This window comes from Lepeophtheirus salmonis, chromosome 1 (assembly GCF_016086655.4).
Source record: "Lepeophtheirus salmonis chromosome 1, UVic_Lsal_1.4, whole genome shotgun sequence".
In the NCBI taxonomy this organism is placed as follows: domain Eukaryota; kingdom Metazoa; phylum Arthropoda; class Copepoda; order Siphonostomatoida; family Caligidae; genus Lepeophtheirus; species Lepeophtheirus salmonis.
Window position 1 is genome coordinate 53086505 of NC_052131.2, and position 5437 is coordinate 53091941.

Here is a 5437-nt window from a genome sequence, read left to right on the forward strand (position 1 = left end):
ACATTGGTCGATCTACCACAGTGTTGCCTTCCTAACAAAAAAATAAGAAAATAAAACAAAACTTACAGCGAGACTCAGCGAATCGTGGAACAAAAGTAACCAAGTTCAATCCTTCGTTGAGGCTGTGGTGTTGGTGATAGATTTTTTTATTGATGCAATTAATTATTTATATCTTAAAATTTCATTTCGCAAAATATCCACCTTTCCCTCAATTTTTCCCCTGAAGGCACTACAGGCCCTCAATGATTTTGGTCGATTCTGTAAGTAACTAAAACGTTCTTCTGACATATGAGGTCATACCGAGGTTCTCCACTGCTCTGCACACTGTGGTCTCTGAGACACTCCACTCCACTGAAAGTTTTCGCATTGACCTTGTTGGATTGTCCTCGATGGTGTCCCCTAATTGCTCTAAAAACTCATGCGTCCTCACTTTATTCTGCTTTGCACTCCCAGCTTCCTCTCTATACAAATTCCAAAGGGACAATTTCATAGACAGAGAGGACTTTTATTCCGGGGCAGAGCAAGTCAGCAACTTTTTGTCTTTTTGCTTCCGTTTCCAACACTTATTGTCATCTGATTGATCAAAACAAATTTCATTTGGAAGCTGAAATTCGGAGCTTTAAAACCTTTGTTCTACAAAACTTCGCAAATTTACTTTATTTAATCAAAAAATGGATTTAAAGATATTTCTGCAATATGCTAAAACATTGTGTATGTATTACCTATATAAACCTACGTATGGTTCCTAAAGTCAATTATTCCATCTTTTGATAAAGATGAGTAGGAAAAATGAAAAACAATGATTGGATGCACCACAGATATGTAATGTTGAATCTTCCTCGTTATGGGAACTCTTATTTGAACCTCTAATATACTTATATTTTCCAGCCTTTTGTCTCATCAGAACCAAGATACTTAGAGCAGAAGTAGCTAGGATCATAAAGACTATCAAGGAGAATTGATAAATTTATTACGTCATTATTTACCTATATGACTAATCAATGACTATTAAACCTTGATCTGAAGTATGTAGGGACATTATAAGAAAAAGTTGTTTTATACGAAAAGGTTCGGATCTTAAAATGCTTAGTGTAACATACTTAATTATAGTTAAAAAATATAAATGATTAATAATATATTAAGGACCTGATGTTTAAGTATTCATTGATATGATCCCCAATTCTACTCTGAGTCCAACAAGGAATACAATTATAACTGCAACAAATCCTAAATAATAAACTGATAGAGAATAACAATAGAAAACTGAAGGAAAAGAAAATTAATTTTTCAGACTACCAATTCCAAAAAAATGGACCAGCTAAAAAATATACCGGATGTTGTCACTGGATATGTCTATATTGCAGATAGCATCTCTATTTAATCTTGATTAGTGCTTGGAGGGACATCTTCATAAACACTTCATTACCTTTATTCTATCATCAAACGTTTCCTCACAAAAGAAATAGAAAGAAGGTCATAATCATTAAGGAACTTTTGAACTAGTATTTAATTATTTTTTTGAATTGTTAAGAGCTTAATAGGAGCTAGTTCTAATTCTGTATTCGATCCTTCATGATGTCACTCAACTTTATTTCTAGTACTGCATGTCTTAAAGACCAACGGTCTTAAAGAAGGCTCCCAAGGACTAATAGAACCGGTCTTAAGACTGGAATGGACTAGACTGAATAAATAATGACCACTACAACACTAGAAATACATTGGGGATCATTAAAAATGTAACCCATTTTCTTTTTACCACTTTATTAAGGTCCGAACTTTTTTGTAAAATCCTCATAAAATTCGAGACAAGTATCCGATTAATTTTGCTTTCGGATCCAGATCCGAAAAATTGTGTACCCAACATTTGGCGTGCATTCATTTAAGCAAAAAATATTTCAGTGAGGGTCATCTTAGCATCATTCACTAGGGCAAACTTCATTTCAGTCACATTTTCATATAGTCAATATTGTGAAATAAATTACGTCATTATCAAACGTCATCACTCACTCCCCAACAGAGCGGTGTTCAAAATCAAATTAAATAAGTCTGGAAGGAGCAACTGAGGCTCTTATTGGATTTCTTCTCAACTCTGTAAGCCTATTTGGAGGAATGAATTTACAAAACATATTGAGTGGTATGACATTCAAACACTGCGATCTATGGGTCCTCTTGGAGTAGGATCTTTAAAAAAAAAACATGTTCCTCTCCAATCATTTTCTTTCTCCAATGTTAAGACAGTAAATCTTTAATTCATAAGCCATTTTTGATTTGATTTCAAACTATATTACTTGTATTTTGTTCTTTTTAGGTAAAAAAACAACTTCATAGGAGTTGGGACGGATATTTTTGGGTGCTCTTTCATCACTCTGATAGCTTCATTCCATGAAGAAAAGTGTTAAAAAAATTCCCCAAAAGTTAATATTTTTGTGAATGGTTTGTACAAATTTTTCACATACATCTTTTTAAATCGAATTAACAAAGTTCTGAAGAAAATTCCTCACGATTCCCATTAAAGTTTTTTGAAGCATAAATGAATGGACTCTTTGCCTTTCACATTGCAATCTCTTTTAGAAGAGCTTTACTAAGGATTTCAATACACTATTACACGAATTCATAGTGAGGATAATATCCTTTCAAAGAATGCACAATCCTTTGGAGCTTGAAGGTTTGAACATCATACCTATTGAAGACATGTGGAAATGTCTTAACTCCTACTGGATTCGGAAGATTTAGGAAAACCACCACTATTTGTCTGACCTCTTGCTTGCCTTTCTATATTATAATAATTCTGATTATAGTATGCACCTATACCATAGCCTCTGAAAAACACTTTTACAACATGAACAATTCTCACCCACAATCAAAGGCTTTTGCGATGGATCAGTATATGTGTTTAAAAAAGTTCAGCTTTCCTTGCTGTGATAGATGCGTCTACAAAGCACATTAACGTGTTCTGTGTTACAGATCGTGATTCGGAAATTGCAGCTGATGCCGTCGTGTCAAATTCTTTGGTATACACAATAGCTTTTAAATTTTATGAATTAGTTTTAGGAAAATACCCACCCATACAACGCCGAGTACTTCCTTTTAGAAAAAAAATAAGGATGCTAACTACGGCAAGCCTAAGAATATATTTATACAGTGCAAGAATTACTCTTTTTATCTCTTATCTATATTGCTATGGTATTGCAAGGCTCCCAAACAAAGTATTAAAGCAATTAAAAATAAATTTTTGACTCAGCCCAAGACGTCATTCAAATGTAGAGTTTTCTCTGGTGCTCTTGAAGTTGCTGACAAATACTTTAAAGAAAGCCAACCGAATTTTTTAAAACAACCAACTACATAAAAATAAATTTTATTTACTTCAAACAGCGAAAAAATTTGTTATTTTTTTTTGCAAAAAAATAATATATATAAAATTTTTTAACTTAATTTTTATTTTTTTGGTGATTAGCTATGGATTTTCGTAATTTTTTTTACCGCCACACCACTAGTAATAACATTGGAAATCAGAAAAAATGTAACTGTAATCTGGAGCCTATTTTCTAGAGGTCCGAACTTCGGGTAAAACGATAATATAATTCGAGACAAGTATCCAACTAATTTTGCTTTCAGATCCAGATCTGAAAGTTTGGGTATCCCAAATTTATCAAAACATTTACTTTTAAAGTTCCAAACGAACCTTCATCATGGGGGCCCACAGTGGGTGAACTGGAGTGGATGTAGAACCCAAACTATTTGATTCCTTAGTAGAATGTTCTTTACTCAGAATGAAAAAAAAATTAATATTTAACATATTTTTCGAATAATTTCTTTTATTAATAGTTATAGATTTTGAAATTATTTTCCTAAAATTTTAATATTTGACATTTAATTTTGTAATTTTTTTTCCAAAAAATTTAATATTTGACACACAATTTAAAAAAAAAATACCCAAAATTTAATTTTTGTGAATAACTGTGAATTTTTGAAATATTTTAGAAATAACTGTAGATTTTGAAAAAAAAATTAAAAATGTAATAATTAAAATTAAATTTTTGATTGTTTTTTTTTCAAAAAATTTAATATAAGAATGTTTTTTTAGACAAACTTAATATTTGGAATTTTTTTCCCAAAAATTTAATTTTTGAAATTTTTTGTGAATAGCTATGGATTTTTGAAACTTTTTTTTCAAAAAAAGTTTGACTTTCGGATTTTTTTTTTAAATCCAAAAACCAATTCCCCTCCCCGCCCCTTCAATATAATCCTGTGGACACCCCTACAGATCCTATAAAATGTCCTTTTTTTACTCTTAACTAGGGATAGGATTGTTGTAAGAGCGCGATTAGAAGGCGAGAGAGAGACATTTGCTACTACCAAATTAAGACACTTGTTAACATCAGCTGATACATGATTGGGTTTGAGAGAAAATGAATTAATGCTATTCAAAGGAAAACTTTTAACGTTGAAAACAGTATTAATACAAAGAAAATATTACAATTATATTTAAATTCATATATAGGTATTTTATTATAAATTTTTAAAACAATTTAAAGATAGGGGAGAGGGAAAACCTATCCCTCCGACGACGACCTATTAAATAATGAACAAAACCGACAAAAGAGCACATGTAACAACCATTTTTCTTTTTGTAAACGCTAACACTTTTTTCTGTATACAAACCCCTTTTTGACTCTTATTTTCATTAAATACATAAATGTGCAAATTGTTTTCGGCCACCCCGTTTTGACATATTTATTATCTACGTCATAAAAATGATCTCTCTTATTGTATTAATATACAAGCAAATATTATAGAGTTAAAATTTCTCTTTTCGTTTGAACCCAACAGATGACGCTCTATCCTATATCGCCTCAATTTTATTTTTTTGTGTTATCTGTCTAATTCACTCAAAAAAGGAGAATAACATCCTTAAATCAAAAAAACAAAACGAAAATAGGTATTTTTTCTTAAGGAGGTTAAAGTCTATTATTATAAATATTTTTCTTTTCTTTTATAAGAAGTTTGTAACCTTATTGAGTTACTTTGAAGGTTATTTTCTAAATTCATTTGTGGTAAATAATGTAGAAGGGGGGTAGGATCCCATTATTTAATCTGTTTTGCAATTGTTATATGTAATATATATACCTACAAAGTAATTAAAGGGAGTTTGTAAAGAGGAACTTGTCATTTAATACAATCCCTATCTCATGATTATATAATTTGTTTAGTAATTATGATAGTTATTTAAACCATCATTTATATATATGAAGACGAACCATTTAGGGCTGCTATAGGTAGGCTTGTGAGTGATCAGGAAAAAAATTGCGATCAGAAATTCTCTACGATATAGCAATTAAAGATCAGGGGCATTTGCGATCAGCGATCTGATCAATTTAATTACGATTATATTCAAATATACAATTTCTTTAAACCTATAACTAGAACTATATAAGTA

At 30.9% G+C, this 5437-nt stretch overlaps 1 long non-coding RNA gene across 1 annotated transcript; it reads left to right on the forward strand.

The window, feature by feature from the left end:
* The first annotated feature begins 2012 nt into the window (after positions 1–2012).
* LOC121131324 (uncharacterized) lies at positions 2013–4708 on the forward strand. The gene is made up of 4 exons (XR_005869034.2): positions 2013–2237; positions 2309–3011; positions 3455–3564; positions 3616–4708. It is a non-coding gene; the product is annotated as an uncharacterized lncRNA (long non-coding RNA).
* The last annotated feature ends 729 nt before the right edge of the window (positions 4709–5437 follow it).